Raw genomic sequence first — 19121 nt, 5'->3', positions numbered from 1 at the left:
TTCTCTGCTCAGAAATCTTCAATGGTTTCCCATTTTCTGTCATATCTGTTCCCAATGCTTCAAAACTATTGACTATCCTGTATACCTCTTTTCCATCTTTATGTCTTAAAAATCTCCTTTCATTCTAAACTAATACTAATAAAAATAGTACCTACTGTTTACTGCTTATTATATTCTATGCACCGTTAAACTATCTTTTATTATTTCTATTTAATCCTGCCAGCAATTCTATGATGCAATTTACCCCTACTTTACGAATATAAAAACTGAGGCCCAAAGAAGTAATTAAGTTTGCTAAGATCAGACATCAAACAAATGGCTAAAATAGAATTCAAACCCAGTCTCTCTGATTCCAGTTCTTATACTCTTAAGGTCTAAATTCTTTAAAGTTCTTTACATTTTTACTTCATTTGATCCTCTACTACATATATTCTCAAATCATGTCTTCTCCTTAAAGGTTCTCTTCTTCCCAGCTGAGCCTTGCCAAATTCCTCAAAAAGAGTTTCTGACTACTCCACACTACCATTTAATTGCCCTCAATAGATGATTTAAAGATATATTTTCATGCCACGAATCATACATTGTTCCATAATTACTATCTAAGATATTTCACTGACGTGTGTTTTATTTTCTCTCAACCTAAAATCTTATTCATTCACAAAAGAAAGTAACACAAATTTAATGAACACCTATTAAATGCCTAGCAATGAGCAGGATAGGTCACTGCTTCAAGGAGTTCACAGCAAATTTCTTAAGAGCAGGAATTATGTGTTTTTCCTTTTATTTTACCCCTTCCCCCAACCTCCCCAAGAACCTATTATGCTGCATTCCACATGCTTTCAGGATAGATGAGTGAATGTACTGGTTTGCCTTGGTCACAAATACACAATATCTAAGAGCCAGAAAAAACTGTCAGAGCTCTGTGAAATTTTACGTTGAAAAACTGCTAATGATGCCATCAGGCCCAGTGTCCTTCAGGGGAGAAAATGAGCTCTTGAGGCAAACATGTAGAAGCTGCAAACCATTTGTAATCAGAAAGTGAAGTATGCAACAAGGGAAGCTTGCCAAGCTCTAGGACTCAGTGGCTTTAATGAAGGGATGGTATTACCAGTGGAAATCAAACTTGCCTACCAGCTGGATTATCTCATCTTCACAATGAGTTTTGCTGGCTGATAACCACAGGATCCTGAGAAATTAAGCAGACCCACAAATTACCTGCATAACATTCTGGCTAGATGTTAGAAAGTTGAATTAATTGCCTGAAAATAAATGAATGGGGTAGGGCCAAGAATTGTCTCATTAGTATTCAGTAACACTGCTGTCTTCGGAAGAAAAGGAGAGAAGGCGGGGGAGAGAGGCGAAACAAAGGGAGGTGGGGAGGAGAGCAGAACTGGGAAGAATAATGAGGGAAATCGTTATTTTACAAGTGCATTATGGGCACCTTTTTTTTTTTTCCAGATTGGTTACAGAATTTCCTAGTCTAGCCCAGTTCACAATGTCTCAGTAGACTCTACCCATGCTTTGTGATGGAGCAGACACTCTGAGGAGCCCAGCAATTAATAAATGTGCAATATACTTTTCTTTTCTTTTCCAAATGAGAGTTAGCAGCTTTCAAGTATTTTTCTTTGGCAAAAAAAGGGGGTGGGGTGGCGGTGAGGGGAAACAGTGCCCAACAGGTGCACCACTCAAACATTTTCATCAGCAGCTTTATTCCAGGTAATCAGAAAGTGAAGTTGAAAGGAACATCTGAATCCTCCAGGTATGATTATATTTTCTCTTACAGCATGTTTAATTTCTTTGATTAATAATTCTCTTCAGTCTTAAAAACCACAGTGCAAAGCCAGGTCTTGCGATGCTCATGAGCACAACGAGTTTCTCCAAAACTTACTGTTAGTGCATTGTTAGAGGATGCCGTTCCCGGGCAGCCCCCTGGAAAAAAAACCATGCAAAGATCATGACATGAAGTGGATGTTGAGGTCACCTTGGTGGCCAGACGCTGAGACTGGTGGGTAGCCCCCTCCCTACAAGAGTCGGTTCACCAATAACTTATCAACTGTTTCTTTCTTAAAACCTGTGGAACCTTCTGCTTCATCTTTGCATTACAATCACTTGCTGAAGACAATTTTTTCAGGATAACTGTCATCCTTTCAACTTTTCAAAGCCCTTCTGAACTGATTTTATCTAAGCCCTTCAATATGTACCAGGAGCCTAAAAGTAAAACGGCTAAGATTGGGCCTCATTCATTTGTGGGCCGCTTTCTTTAGTTGTCAGGAGCAGTATCTCTTTTTATGATGTGCGTGCTTTGAGTAACTTCTAGCTAAAACGCTTTTTTCATTCTGAGTGCTGAGAATATGCCTGTCCAGGAGGCTTAGACCTGCATTTCTCTTTGCATTTAGAGAAAGATTTTCATATAATTATCCTCACTACAGCTTTTACATTATAAATCATGTTAAGACTATGTTAAAATTAATTTTCTATTATTTTTATGTTCCCTCTAAGTTCCTTTGCCTTTCAAACATCGAATCGCCTCTTATTTTGCTCACATTTCTCTTTTACACCTCTAAAACATAGCTATATACTGGCAGTTATCTTAAAAAGCAAAAATATTCTCTCTTACCTATGATTTATCTCGGGTGAGGTTGTCTGCTATACTTTTTTTATATCCAGTAACATAAAAGTGAATATCTCTTTTTTATCATATATAGCAAAAATATTTTTAACCTCACTTCAAAAAACAAAGGAGAGTTTGAAGTGAGAAATCAATCATCTCTAAGTATGAACTGAGAATCTCTTTTGGCCATTTGCCTGTATACTCTGGGATATGTAATTACAAAAAAAAAAAAAAAACTGGAAATCCAACTTGGGTTGTGGATGTTTTCTTCTTTTATTTATTTCAAAGAAGTTGGACCCAAATGATTATGCTTATGATTCATAAGTTACCACATATTTTTTTCCAAGTAACAATCTCTTCTGACTCTATGCATATTTCAGTTGTCTCAGGTTCAACTCAAAAATTCTCATTTTAGGAAGAGTCTGTAAGCCCTTGATTTTTTGTATTATGCTGGACTTGCCGAATTCCTTTATCAGTTAGAATGCTATGGGCTGTGAATGGAAGAGAATCCATCCCAAACCAGCTTAAATGATAAAGAGCATTTATTAACTAAAGAAACTGAAAAAGTCCAGAGTTAGAGTTGTAATTAGGCTTCGTTTGAGTGAAGTTGCAGTTTATTTTCTCTGTGTTTTCTTTATCCCTCTCCTCCTTCATCCTCAGATGTCAGCTTCAACCTCAGAATGGAAAGACAGCATCTCACATTCCACGTCAGGAGTTGGCCAACTTTGGCCCACAGACCAAATCCAGCCTGCCATGTGTATTTATAAAATTCTATTGGAATATGGTCATTCTTGTTTGTTTACATATTGTCTATGCCTGCTTTCACACTACAAGGGCAGTGTTGAACAACTGCAGCAGAGACCACATGGCTCACAAAGGCTAATATTTACTGTTTGCCTTTCTACTCTTCTTGTGTCTCTTTCTTGTGGGCCAAGAAACTTCTTATCCACAACTGTTAGTAAACTTCTTGCCATCTCATTAGGTCACATGGTCATAACTAAACCAGTGCTGTAGCCAAAATAATGCCAAACTCTGTTTGGCTTAAGCCCACCATGGCCAGAGCATTTTATTGCCTGTAGATTAATTACATTAATGGTCTGCATGAGAGAGGTCCCTGATAGTAGATATGATTGCTATCTCAGCAGGATAGAATAAGGAGAAAATGTACATGGTGTTATGGGTTGAATAGTGCCCTCTCCCCAATTTAAATGTTGGGATTCTAACCCTCAGTATCTCAGAATGTGACTATATTTGGACTTATAATCTTTACAGAAGTAATCAAGTTAAAATGAGGTCATTAGGGTGCACTGTAATCCAATATGACTGATGTTCTTATTAAATGGAAAAGTTGGAGACAGACTCATACAGAGGGAGAATGCCGTGTAAAGATGGAGGCAAAGATTAAGGCGATACTTCTAGAAGTTAAGAAATGCCAAAGATTGCCAGCAAACCACCAGAATCATGGGGGGAGGCATGGAACAGACTTATTCTCACAGCCCTCAGAAGGAGCTAATCCTGCTGACACCTTGACCTTGTACTTCTAGCCTATGAGATTATAGATCACTGTTATATAAGCTACTCAGCTTGTGGTACTTTGTTACAACAGCCCCAGTAAATGAACACACATGAGAAGACAATTAATAATGTCCATGACCATGCCATAAATTTTCCAGTCTGAAAAGTGATCTGAAAGACCATAAGGAACAAAATGTCTGTTGAATCTATATGTGAATGACTTTCATGATTACCACAGCCTAATGATACCATGATAGCAAGGAGGACTTGCCAGGAGGAAAAGAATGCAGTTGGGACAGACCTACACATAGACAAAAAAAGAACACGCCTTCAGGATAAAATTAAACGGCCTGAGACTCTCCGCCTGGTGGACTCTTCCATTTGCCTTCACTTTAACCTTGGAGCATTGTCTGATTTTTTTAAGCTATCCTTTTTTACACTGTCTAAAGCCACCAATCACAGATTTGTGTGGATTCAAAAGTACTCTCTTTTTAAAAATAAATATCCTGAAAGGATTTCTATCCATTACTACTCACATTGTTGTTGTTGAAAAAGGGAGATTTGAGGTTTGGAATGAGAAGGAGCTAGAGTCTGTAAGAAAACCAAGTATTATTTCCATATTGCAGACTTGGGTAAGAGGAGCTAAGAGCACCAAGTGTTGATGCCGTAGTCCTGAAATTTACTCATTCAGTCTCTCATTTAACAATTATGCATGGCATTCCTATAGCCATGTTAAATGACAAAAATACAAGAATAAACAGAACAGACATGGTGTCTGTGCTCACGGAACTTTGAGTTTAGTGAAGGAGAAAGGTACAGAAAATCATACTGTGGCAACTGCCAGAAGTTTAGGATTCTGTGGGTACACATATTCCATGGGGAATAAAATCCTACTTAGAGTGAGTCGGGAGCAATTTTCTAGAATATGTATTGTATAAGCTGAGACTTGAAAAATAATTAAGAAGTATTCAAACCAAAAAGAAGAGTGTGAGGGAGATTAGGGGAGGTCATGGGTACTGGTAAAAATCATCTGAAAAATTATAGGTTTTAGCCAGAAGTGGAAAGCCATGAGAAATAGTATAAGATATAGAATTTAAAAAGACGATTAGCTACTCAGAGAAGTAAAGACTGTTTGGCTTTGTTCTAACAAGGACTTATTCCTGAGCCAAGTGAAAAACACATGCCCCTATGCATGGAGCTTTATCTCTTAGTTACATCAGGTTAAAACCATCAATTTTAAAAATTACGCAAAGCTTCACCCACCTAAAACAGTAAAGTTACCAGTCATTTTAAGCAAACCACAGTGACCATAGTAATGTGGGGAAATGCCGAAAAAGAGTTTTCTTTGTGAATGGGAAGACCTCGACAACCTCAGGGCAAAATAATTTAAACTCGTCAGTGATAATCCTTTTTAAAAATAAAGCCTTTTAACACATGATTTTAGAAATAGCACTATATATAGAAGGTGTAGGTACTAAACTAGCAGAACATTTTCTAAATTTTCAGAAATAATCCTTTACATTGGTAGCCCCCTAACCCCCATGTATAGACTCCTCGCCTTGAATTTGAGAGAGATGTATGGTTTGCTTTAACCAAAAGAATGTGGCAAATACGTTGCTGTGCAAGTTCTGGGCCTGACAGCCTCTGTGTCTGCAATCGTGGAAGCCTTGAGCTACCTCATAAGATGTCTAGCTGCTCTGCTTAAGAAATCATGGTGGATAGACTATATGAAGAGGCTACCTGGAGAGGAAGTCCTGAGAACACAGGAAGAGAGAGTCCCAGCTGTTCCAGCATCCTAGCTGAGTCTAAATGCAGATGACCCACAACTGAATGCAGCTACATAAATGACCACTGGAAGAATCACCCAACGGAACCCAGTATAGATTGCAGAATTGTCATAAATAAAAAGGTTGTAATTTGAAGCCACAAACTTTTGTTATACAGCAATATATAACTGAAGCATTTATCATCCTTTTAGAGGCAGAAATAATAATAATAACAACAATTATTATTATTATTATTATTTAGTCCAACCCCTTTGTGTCACAGAAGAAAACTGAGAAACAGAGAGGTTAACTATCTTGTTCTGAGTTTCACAGCATCTTCCCCTCCAACACACAGCCTCTCACAAAGTCCTAGTCTCAATTTTCTAGCATAAAAAGTAATGAGAGGAAAAGAATGGAAGAGGAGAATGGAAAAGATCTAGAATAAGAGAGGCAGTCATAAATCTAACAAACCAAAGACACTGGACACAAAGTCTGGCATCTGGTCTTGGGGTAAATGGAGTACTCTCTGCTCTATTATTGCATTGCTTTGTATAGTGTGTGTGTGTGTGTGTGTGTGTGTGTGTGTGTGTGTGTGTGTGTGTTTACCCCCAGACCAAGAAATCTGGGAGATATTTACTGTAGTACATGACTATTAAGGACTGAAAGTCATTTTAACTAACCTCATGTCACTGTCATTACCTCATTTCACACTGTGTTTCTAAGAAAATATTTCTCAAGTCTTACAGGAGCTGATCAGTTTACAGAGTCAGTTGACATCAACAGGCACCCAGTTGACACCCAACCAGGTTGCACAAAGAGACATTTCAAGCTTCTCAAGAGGCTTATTTTTCCCAGATGAGGCTTTTCTCGCAATGCCTAATAATGTCTCTCGGGTTCTTTAACATTGGCCCAGGGCTCGTGCCTTCTGAGGCGTTTTATAAATAAGTAAGTTACCCTATTCTCAAAAGACTCTAGAAGGAAACACTTTAATAAAGCAGACCTAATTTTTCAATCTCACCTTTTGTAACTGGGTATGAATGAGCTATTCTTCATGTTCTTGTAGCTTGACAGGAACAAGAAAGTGTACCAAATCATTAATTCTCTAATTTGCCCACATAACATAAAACCAGCTGGCTTTTAATATTTAATTAAATTAGTGTGCTCCCCGACTGAGTTCTAATATTCCAATTTCAATTTTCAGCACAAAGCTAATATAAAACCGAAGAAACACTGAGTGATGTGGAAAGGAAAAATGTGACCTTGGTAGGATAATGTGAAGGAGTCTACAGATGAAAATAGTTCTTTTTGTTTTTTTTTAAGAAATATTAGATGTCCAAAGTTAACAACCTGACTGAAAACTATTGCATTCTCTTTTAAGAAGTATCATCGTGTAGTAAAAATATGTACATATCTGGGGACAGTTTCTTTTTTCACTAATTAATTCCTTCATCCACTCATTCATTTCTTATGCCTATTGCATGCCATGTATTGTACTGGAAGTTCAAATGTGAAGATGAAATGCATTGTCCTTGCCCTGCAGAGGAGCTCATCAACTCTACTTGCTAGAGATCTTGTAGCTAGTTGAGTGTGAGAATGAGAACTTGGACAAGCTTAACCTTTGAGCTTCAGGCCACTGTCTATAGAATGACTACATCAACAACATGTAGCTCACATGATTCCTGTGAGGATTAAATGAGATCATGTCTTGTGAAAGAGCTTAGTACATTGTAGAGCTGCAATAGCATGAGTCTCCATCATGAGGCATCTGTGTGGGTTTTTTGTTGCTGTTTGTCTGCAGTTGTATTTATGGGAGGCAGCAGAAACAGAATCCTTCTATGATTATTTTCCAGTTGGTCACTTCTCACTCACACGTAGTAAAATGGCTTAAGTCTGGCCTCGGGAAATTCAGTCTCAGGGCCCTTTGTCTGCAATTCTCCTTATGAAATATTTTCTGCCTTGAATAGTAAATTGAACATTCAGGGCCGATTTGTTTCTTTTTTTGTTTGTTTAATTAGATTGGGTTATGCTAAACTTAGGTTAAAGGGTTTTCTTAGCTTGTGGTGGTGATTTTATCCCTATATGTGTTTATTGCAGCTGTTGACTTTTTGTTTCTCTCTTTTCTGTTTCTCTATTTTTTTGTTTGTTTCTCTCTATTACATTAAATTGGGATGATTTTCTTGCTTGTTAGGAGCGTTATAGGACACCAGGGCACACAGCTGGCTGGTGCAAGTGATTGGCAAAGATGCCTGAAAAACATTAGTGAGAAAGTGGAAAGGCAGGTTGTGGATTTGACACTACGGTGGGTCTGGCCCCACGAGGCTGCTGTGGAGTAGGCCTGGACCAGCATTCGGAGTTGCACATAATTTCACAGGGTACCCAAACCTCTACATTTTTCCTGCCTTTTCATTTTGGCTTACGGTATGATTATTCATTCAGTTGCCAAGACAGGATTTAGGATGCATCCTTCGTTTCTGCACTCAGTCATCCCTCTCATCCCTGGGTAAACTTCGAGTTTTACCTCAGAAACCACTTGTCTTCCGTTCCCTCTACTATCACTCTACTATCTATTTTCATTCTACTATCAGCACTTCAAGCATGGCCTTCATACGTCACAATTACACTATTTCGACAATATTCTACAGACCTGCCTACCTATAGTATAATGCCCATAGGCTAACACACAACTCCTTAGAATGGAATTTAGCTCTTCTTATTGCCTGGCCTAGGTTATTACTCTCGTTCTCATTATCTACCAGCGAGCAAGAAGTGAGGAGAAAACCAGGAGAGTGCCCTCACAATCTTTTTAATGCCAAGACGCAAGAGTAGTACACATCACTTCGACCATGTACTGACTTTAACTTAGCCTTGTGGCCATTTCAGCAATAATAGAAGCTAAAGACTACACTTCCTTTAAAAATAAAAAACAATATTGAAACAAAAGACATTTATTAAATGTACATTGTGTGTTCAGGACTTTCAGCAGTCACTTCATTTAATAGTCTATTACTAGATATTATCATCAGCACAGTATCTGGGGGTCACTGAGACTTCAAATAGCCAAAATAACCTGACCAAGGTCACAGCCCCTCTGTTATTCAGGCAGAATCTAAATTCAAGTCTGTGCGACACCAAAACTGCTGCTCTTCCTACTACATTATTATTATACTTCCTTATTAACCTAAAAAGTAAAATTTTAAAACATGTACAGGGTTTCCTTCTAAAACTTTTGAATTTTTAAAAATAATTCTTGTTGGAATTAAAGCTTCTGTGATGCCTAACAGAATTTAGTAGAAAACACTATTAGGTGTGGTCTTAGAGTAAATTCAGTCTCTAGACTTCTGAGACGACTTGAAGTAAATAATTTTTACTGTAATGATAAGCAGTATCTATAATCCTTCAATTTGTTCTCACTAAATTTTGACTATGACAATTATTGTTTTTCAAATGTTTCTAGATCTTAGAGAATAGACCTTTTTGTGACAAAATGAACTGAAAGAAAAACACTCCCCCACACTATTAGCACAATAATGGTGATACTGTTATTTTGCTAGGGGCAAAGTCAAAGTCATAATCACAGGAGTTCTACCCTTTCTTCGTCTGATGAGAAAATAAATAGAGACATGGCAAAATGTACTCACTTTTTTAGGAAAACTAATGGGGCGATAAGATGCATTTCTCTCTGATGGGGAGAGGGAACTGGAACAGGAGTACCCAGTTTCACCTGCACTTAGAGAACCGATGCCTTCACTTTTGACACTCCACTTTGAAGGACACGAGATGGGACCAAAAGGGAGGAGCACCTTCCTCCATGCCACAGCAGAGTTTCTCCGAAAAGAAGTGGCATCTTCCAACCGGAAGGCATGAAAGAGGCAGAGAAAGGGGCATATGGAAGATTCTCATATAGTTCAAGAGTTTGACTGAATTAGTATGACCCCCTCTTTCCACACACTATATTGATTTTTTGAGAGCTTCCACAGCTTGATAAAATAACTTTGTATATTTCCATAATATTGAGTTTGATTGAGGAAAGACTGTCATAACAGCAGGTACTCAAAGAAAGGATGGTAGCTGTTCTCCAATCATCTTTCCAGGACTTCAGTAGCCATAGGAGGCTGGAGATCAAGTTTCTGAGTGTAGTCCTTCTAAATTCACCTCACACCCTCCCTCCAGCCCTCCACCACCACTTCTGGTAACAGGGAACTTCCTTCAGGTTAACAAGAAAGAATCTTTTCACACCAGGATGCATATGTGTATGATAAACTAAGTAAAATTTTGAGGACTTACAATTCCTGTTGCCTCTCAGTAAGACTGCCAACAGTTAATTGAATAGAATACACAATCATTAAGCAATATGAGTATTTTCTTGGTAATATTCTACATTAGCTTCTAAAAGGCTTTTACTGATTATGTTTTATTACCTGGTTTGTTAAGCATCTATCATAAAGTGCTGTTAAATTACAATAAATTAGCTTTCCTTCCATAGAAGTGTCACCTGAATGTACTTAGCTGCCTCATCAGTGCCACAAATGTGTAATTATTTATTGTATTAAGCAGTTTTGTTGCTTTTACAAAGTGCTTTTTCATTAGTTTTCCTTGACAAAAAAAAAGTAAAATTATTGTAGTGTCGAGTTCTTGGCTATGGTTGTATACTCACAAAATTTCAAAGTTTTTTAACAGTTTCTTGGCCCTCTGATACTGCTTAGAATTTTACCTTTGATCTAGAGATCAAACACCACAGTGAGAATCTTATTAAAACTATGAAACATCTCCCAAGAAAAGAAACATAAACAGAATTTCCCATAAAGCTTCAGGACTTTCATGGATCCCCGAAAGCTTTTCTGTGGGTGCCCAGGTTAAGGAATTCTGAGTTACAGGATTTTAAAAATTCTCGATAAATTCTATAGACCAATTAATATTCTGATGTCCTACACTTGACTTTGTCATGTTTTTATGCAGTGAAGAAGCAGAGAACAAACATCTATCACCATAATGGCAGAGAAGACAAAGATCATCTCAGTTTGGACTTTGTTGGTTAAAAAATTAATGCTCCATTCCTTTAATCTTTTCAGATCAACCAAGAATATATTGTTCAGCTCCTTCCTAGTTGAATTTTACTTGAAAAAACATTACTTCAGTCATTTTAACTATGTCAGGTCTTAAAGGATTAAGAAAACATGGTCTAGTCTAAAATCATTGAGTGCTTACTTTGCGCTAGACATTGTGCAGTATCTTTCATGCATTATTACATTTAGTTCTTACAACAAGAGTTTGAGAAAGCTACTGTTTTTATCTCCATCTTATGCATAAGGAAGTTGAGAGAAGCGTTGTAACTTGACTGAGGTCACACTGTTAGCAAATGATGGGGCTGGAACTCGATTTTTCTTTTTTCGATCTGGCAGCCAGGCAAAAATCATCATAAACAGGTTTCTTTTATCTGAAGTTCTATGAAGGAGAAACACTTTTATCTGTTTTCAAAGAAACAAATAACCTAAATCAATTTGTATGTGCCCTTGATTTTGTGCAAATTTATTTATAATGAATTGTGAAGGAAGGGGAGATAGTCCTAAATTCAGAAAAATTCAAAGTATTAAATCAAGCGTGTAACATGCAATCCCATTTGTCCAGAAAAAGAAAGGCAAAAGGCAGAACAGTAAATCTTTTCCATAGCAAAATTATCACAAGGCTACGTGAAACCTTCCAAGCTCGACTTTTTTCCTTTGAATGGAAACTGCAAATCACTGGGTTATCATGTGGTATAAGCAGTGAGTCCATTAATCTCTTTTGCTCTTCATTTGCCTTGGATCTGATTTGACTTTGCGACAATACATCGCTTTGATCACCCTGTGCCCTCCTTGATATGGAGTCTCCAGAGAAAGCTACAAACGGACAGAGAAAGAAGACTGATGGCTCAATTCTAACAGGATCTCAGGATGAGGAATGGTAATGTTTTGGAAGCATCTTCAACATAATTGTGGTACCCAAGAGAATTTTCAAGATATAAACTAGCAGTAAAATACTTGTAGAAAAGAAGTAAATAGTGAAGTAGAAACTAAAATGACTTATTATAACCACTCCAATTCAGTATAAAGTTTTGCTCCTAAGGATATAATACTCAGATACCTGCTGAGCATATAAATATGCATTTAAATATGCACCACAGTGGTTAATCGAGTTGAAATTCAAGGGTGGAGAGTTTTACATGAGAGGCTGAGGTCTAGAACAGTTGAATTACTTGAAGTCTCACTGAAAATTGGTGTTGGTCAGGCTTCTTTCAATGCCTGTCCTCTATACTTTGTTTCTTCTATAGTCTACTCTAGACCAGGGGTTGACAAACTTTTTCTTAAAAGGTCGTATAGCAAATATTTTAAGCTTTGCAGGAGATTCTCTGTAGCAACTATTCGACACTGTGATTGAAGCATAGAAGGAGCCATAGACAATAAAAATGAATGGCCATGTGTTCCAATAAGAAAACATTCTGCTGGCTAGATTTTTCCAGCAGATAAATTAACAATCCCTGCTTTAGACTACAAATTCCATCTCTGCAGTTTATTAATTATAGGCTTTGATTTAGTCGTTTAGTCTCTCTCAACTTCAGTTTCTTCCCCTAATGAAACGCACTGTTCTCCCAACAGTAGAAACAATTTTTCTCAGATAAGCCTGTGGAACATGGTTTCTATAGAATATTGTTGGGGGAAATACCATTCTTTAGGTTTATAAAAATCATATATAAATGTGTGTATGTGTATAATTTATTAAATAGCCAGTATATGGTAGATACTATATTAAATACTTTACACATGCTGTCAAATTTCATCCTCATAACTCAGTCTTCAATGTAGATTCTGGGTGATTCAGAGACATTAGAGAACTGTCCAAAGGGGTAAAACCCATGAGTGGTAAAACTGCAATCAGTTGCTTATAGAAGCTTCACTCATGCCACTGCAATATGCTATCTTTCCACTGTCTCTTTTATTTCATAATTTTATTTTATTTTATTTTACTTTATTTTGCAAAGTAGCTCTTAAGAGCTACTCTCTTAATAAAGTTTTAAGTGTACAGTGTGTTACTGTTGACTACAGGCACAGTGCTGTACAACAGGTCTCTAGAGCATCTTCATCTTGCTTAATTGAGACTTTATGCCTGTTGATTAGTAACACCCCATTTGTCTCTTCTCCCAGCCCTGGTAAACCATCAGTCCACTCTTTACTTCTATGAATTTGACTATTTTAGATACCTCCTTAAGTGGAATCATGCAATACTTGTCTTTGTGTAAGTGGCTTATTTCATTTAGTATATTGTCTCTTGATAAGGACATACTAGAGATCTTGAAGAGTCGTGAGGGTAGGAAGTGTTCCTTACATAAAATACAAGTCATTTTTTATATGTGGGGGACAGCCATCTGTCTAGACTCAAACATTTATTGAGCCATGTTTTACGAGAAGGTGAAGTAACAGCACTAAAGGTTAAGATTAGGATATTCCCATGTTCCATTTCCTCTTCCTTTTTTATTTTTAGCTCCAATGATTGGTAAGAGGAATCTGGTCTTTTTGCCCTTTCAGGGAAAAGTAAGGGCTATCTCCTCTCTGATCTCTCAAAGGCAGCCTGGCACAGGCTACTGTCAGCCCTTCATATCTGTGGGTTCCACATCTGTGAATTCAACCAATCATGGATCAAGAGGTTTTTTTCCTCCCCCCAAAATATTATATTGTTGCAGATGTGTACTATGTAGTTAGGCCTGCAATGTTTGTGTTTGAACTGAACATATATATACTTTTTTTTCTTGTCATTATTCTCTAAGTTATATAGTATAACAACTATTTATACAGCATTTATATTGTATTAGATATTATAAGTAATCTAGAGATGATTAAAGTATATGAGAGGGTGTGCATAAGTTATATGCAAATACTATGATATTTTATATATAAGACTTTAGCATCCACAGATTTTGGTATCCACGGAGGATCCTGGAACCAATCCCCCACCAATACTGCAGGACAACAGTATTTACCAAATATAGACTAAATAACATAAGACTACTCAGCTCCAGTAATTAAGGCAAATTTATACTTTGCTGCAACCTTGTTTCTTTAACCCTTGGAGTAGTGGTTAAACTTCAGTTTTACTTTTTCCTGAAATACAATGATAAGATCCCATCTTCAAGCTTGAGATATATAATAAACATAGGCACACAATAAAGGAAGTACAAAGTTCAAATATAGCATTAGATCTAAATTGTATTCTATATATTTTATCAAATCTCTGCATTAAGAGTATTGAGAAATTCTCTCAGATTAACAAAAACGATACTTCTTTTAACATTTGACCACAGGCTTTGGGCATGTGATCCCTTGTCAGGGAATGTCAAGTAGCCTGAAGACTCATTTAGGTCTTTTACATTGAAAACAAATAATCAAAACAAAACAAGCAAACAAACAAAAAACCCTCTACCTCCACCTATCTTTTTCATATTCTTTAATCATTGGCTTCCACCCTCATATTCCACTGAAACTTCTACCATTAAGTTTACCAGTGACCTTTATTCAATCAAGTCCAATGAACATTTTTTAGTTCTTAACCCACTTGACCTTTCTGGGTGATCCTTTTTTAGAAACCCACTTCTCCCTTTGATTACCTGAGAGCACTTGTTCTTCTTATTTCATGAGTCAAAACCCAAATGCCTACAGGGACCAAGTTCATGATGTAAATGAGTAAAGTGGCCTCATGTTATGCCCTTTCACCACTGATACATTTTTCACATGTATGAAACATGTAAGGATATTTGTATCTCCTGCAGCTAACACAGTCTTGCCCATTGTTCTCAAAACTCATGACCCGTGTGTCCTCTCTTTCATTTTTCCACTTTTGATGGATAGAAGAAAGGTTTCACTTTCCTCTTACCTATAGTGTGAGAAAAACAACTATCACCTAGATAACCCTTGGGGTCAAGTCAACAGGTTACAGTGGAGACTCACAAACCAGATCCCACATACCTTACCTAAAGAGGAAATTTCTCTTCAGCTCCAGGTTATCATTCCCAAGTCTTCTTATTGGCAATAGATGCTGGAAAACCAAGTTTTACATAAATCTCTGAATTTTTAAATTTTGGCGACACTGTAGGTAAAATTCCATACCTCTAAGTGCGAAGATTGGGTTGCTAGTTTGCCATTTTTGTGGTCAGAACCATACTGTTTTTTTCGCTGACTCTTTTTCCATCAGTATTTCTTCTGGTTGCTTCCTCCTTGAGCAGCTATATTCTCATTCCGAATGCTTCCCTTGAGAAAGTCCATCTCTTTTGCCACATCTTCAACCTATAACACTTTGTTATGACTTTATTCTCACACATTATATTTCTCCTTGTCATTTATTAAGTTGTCTTATCTGCCTCATGTGCTAGTAAGTATATTATGGGTTGTGATTGATTCTTATTCTAATGTGCACTGTAAGAAGCAACTAGATCTATTACTTTGCATATGAAAGTCTTGTAAATATACCTTGATTCATTAGTATTAGATTCTTAATCTCTGTAAGGAAAATACTAAAAATGCTGCTATGACCAAGAATACCAGGATTATTCAGGTACCCCACTCTGTATATATCCATTTGTGTAAGACAGTGGTTCCTTCCTCAAATTCCTACAAAATCTATACAGTGCCAGAAGCAGCTTTGTTCTCTAGAATAGTACTTTTGCTAAAGGCAACAGTATTTTGTGAAAAGATAAAACTGGGCTCCGTGGTCAAATAAGTATGAAAAATTCTGGATTAAACAATGTTTAACCGACTTCTTTATTGAGGCACTTCTCAGTTTTTATTGTGCTAAAATGTACTGTGACTGTCCAAAGGAGCAACAAAGTGGTTTTCAAAAACTTGACTCTAGTCTATGGCCATGCTACTCTGAACAAACCTGATACCATCTGATCTCAGAAGCTAAGCAGGGTCAGGTCTGGTTAGTACTTCGATGGGAGACCACCCAGGAAGACCAGGTGCCGCAGGCATAAAAAATAAAAAAATAAGGGATTGTAAACAGACAAGGTCCTTGCAATCTATGAGATCAACCAAGGGTTGCCTCGCCTAAAAATAAAAATAAAAATTTTGACTCTGGAACTATTTTGTGAGGATCATTATTAAGATCTCATGGGACTGGAACACAGTTTGGCTTAAAGTCTAAATGCTTGGAATGTGAGGTCTTTCATGATCTGTTCCCCATCTACATTTTCAGTATTGTTTCCTATTAAACAAACCCTCTATCTATTCCAGAATACATGCTATTTTTTGTTTCCCAAACATATGCCTTCGTACTTCAGCACATTTTCTCTTAAAATTTCCATGGCCTGAAATATCATTTAACCTTCACTAAACCTGGTTAAGAGTTATCTCTCCTTCAAAATCCACTTAAATACATACAATTCTAAGAACTCTTCAAAAACCTCTCCTGCACTTGTTGGCCTGCCTCTCTTTCCTCTAAGCATAGCTAATTGTCCTTATCAAGCTTTTGATACTTAAGATAGCCTATGTTAACTGTATTTTATATTTGCAAGTATCTCCTCTCTCTCCTTTAGGTTATTATCTTCTTAAGAGCTCTGTTTTTTTACTCAGTGCCTTCTTCATAGGAGAAACTCAATCAGTCATTTTCAGGATATAAAATGAAATCCAGTAATTCCCGCTTATCTACAGGGAATACAACCCAAGACACTCAGTGACTGCCTGAAACCACTAGTACTGAATCCTGTATATACTATGTTTACTCCTATACATACATACCTCCAATAAAGTTTAATTTATAAATTAGGCAAAGTAAAAGATAAACAACAATAACTAATTATAAAATAGAACAATTATAATAATATACTATAATAAAAATTATATGAATGTTGTCTCTCTCTTTCTTATCCTCTCCCTCAAAATATCTGAGTATTGTACTTCCCCATTTTTTCTTTTTGTGATAATGTGAGACGACGCCTACGTGATGAGATGAAGCGAGAGGAATGATGCAGGCAATAAATCATATTGTCAGGCTACTATGAGAGTTACTTGAACACAAACTCTGACATACTGCAACAGTTGATATGATAACTAAGATGGACTACTAAGTGATTAACAGGAAGGGACTGTCTACTGTGTGGATACGCTGGACAAAGAGATGATCCTCGTCCCTAGAGAGATGGAGCAGGACCTATGAGATTTCATCATGCTACTCAGTACAGCATGCAATTCAAAATTTACAGAGAGATGACTGTAAAATAATCTGGTGACCTAAAATGCATGTGACCAAAAATTCTGAGACATGAAGAGTAGTAGGAGACTGTCAGAGTAACTGAACTTTTAGTACGGCACAATTTTCCCAGCAACGATTCGTACGAGAGAACTTTTTGTCTCCTACAGAAACAGTGAAGACCTGGAATTAAGACTTTCATAACAGCGAAGATAGAAAAAGAACTCTTACAAGGGGAAAGAAAATACCTTACTGAAAGGGCAGGAAGTACTCTCAGGAAGAAAATGTATGTCCAGACATCTTAATCACAACCTCAACAATCTTTGAGGAGTCAAAGAGTTTAATACAGGGGAGAATCACAAGATTAACTTGCTGCAGTGCAGCCTGATTCTTAGCAGGACTTAGTAAGATTTGTTTTAAATATAGTCAAAGCTGCGAGAGTATCTTCTGGGGTTTTGAAAAGGCCAGACAAAGAATGTTTGAAAGAGCTCTCCTACTTAGAAAAAGTTTCCCTCTACCTGCAAAATTCGAGGGTCTCTGCAAAATGAAATACCTGGGAGCTATGACAGAGGAATAGTAATGGAAGAGGCCAAAGTGTAGATCATCAAGACTCTGTAAAAGAGAATCAGCCAGGGAAGGATCACTGGGTCAGGGATGACGAAGGGCTTTGGGAGAGGTGTTAACCTAGGAACAAACAGAAGACCATCTGGAACCAAACGTTTTAAGCAAAGCCCTTATTGTTTTGCTCATGGCTGTTATATCCTGAGGAAAGAAAGTAACACTAGAATGCAGCACTCTATTTCCCAATAAAGTAAATGTGGCAGAATCTAAAAATTTATTTTGCTTACAGTTTGATATCCTGGCCTGTTAATTTCTCAGAAAGAAGAAAAAAGAATTCGAAAGTGAGAAATATTTACTTACGTGGGAATAAATATGCATGAAAATGCTAAACGAAAGTGCAAAAGCAGTATTTATGCCCATTTGCATGAATTTTAAAACAATATGAATCAAGAAAGCTCTAACATTATCATTTTGACTAAAATGGGACAGAGTATAAAGTAATATATACATTTAAAATTTATTCTATGTATGAATAGATGCACATTTTGTGGATGAGTTTCTTTGTGAATTAATTGACTATTTTTTTCTTACAAACCTAATAAAAAACAGTTTGAGATCATCAAAATTAAGAGATCAAGCTAGTGCATAACAAAATGAAACATTCTAATCTATGTATGTAAATGAGGTAACAGCAACACTCAGCATCTGTTAAACTCACAGTATATAATATGCATTGTTTGAGGTTTGAAATACAAGCATGAGTATTATGAAGGGGAATATACCTGCCTGAGAGAACCCTATGTGACATTTTTCATTTTATATTTACACTCAGCTATATGTGTAAATAAGCAGGTATTTTAATATCTCTACCAAATGAAAAAATATATTGCACTAGTTTGAGTTCTGATGCACATGGTTTATATATATAGTTTAATTTTGAAGAAGAAAATGATGGAAGGCCTGCAGATTATCTAAGTTATACCTAGAGAAATGAGAAATTATCACCTTATCCACCTTCTCAGTTGAAGAGAAATCCATCTGGAAATGCATCCATTTTTATATCAACAGAAAACACACCATTGCCTGCTAAATAGTTACATAGTGTAAAATGTAGATTATCTCTAATCAACAAAAAGAAATGCATTGCCTTTCAAAGTCTGGGAATGTTATCTTGTGATTTTGTCACAAATGATTTCTATTTAATTGTTCCGTTTTAAGGATTATTTATCTTGTTTTCTCCTCTTTGATTGCTTTCCTCTAGTGCCTTATAAATTGGACCCAATATTAGCAACATCACTAATTTCCCCTCAAGATCATCTGAGCTTTCAAGCTGAAACATTGCATTCAGTTTTATTTTTCATAAAATTGAAATGGTTTTAGATGGCTAATTTTTATCATCTTTAATTTAAGCCTCAAAGGTAGCCAATTTTTTTTACAAATAAGTAATCGCCTGAACT

The 19121-nt window shown here is 36.7% G+C and overlaps 1 pseudogene; it reads left to right on the top strand.

Annotated features, from left to right (window-relative positions):
* Nucleotides 1-15767: 15767 nt before the first annotated feature.
* Nucleotides 15768-15886, top strand: LOC111732312 (annotated as a pseudogene).
* The last annotated feature ends 3235 nt before the right edge of the window (nt 15887-19121 follow it).

The sequence above is a fragment of the Pteropus vampyrus genome, unplaced genomic scaffold, assembly GCF_000151845.1.
Source record: "Pteropus vampyrus isolate Shadow unplaced genomic scaffold, Pvam_2.0 Scaffold441, whole genome shotgun sequence".
NCBI classification, from domain to species: domain Eukaryota; kingdom Metazoa; phylum Chordata; class Mammalia; order Chiroptera; family Pteropodidae; genus Pteropus; species Pteropus vampyrus.
This window is presented reverse-complemented; position numbering and strand designations above follow the sequence as displayed.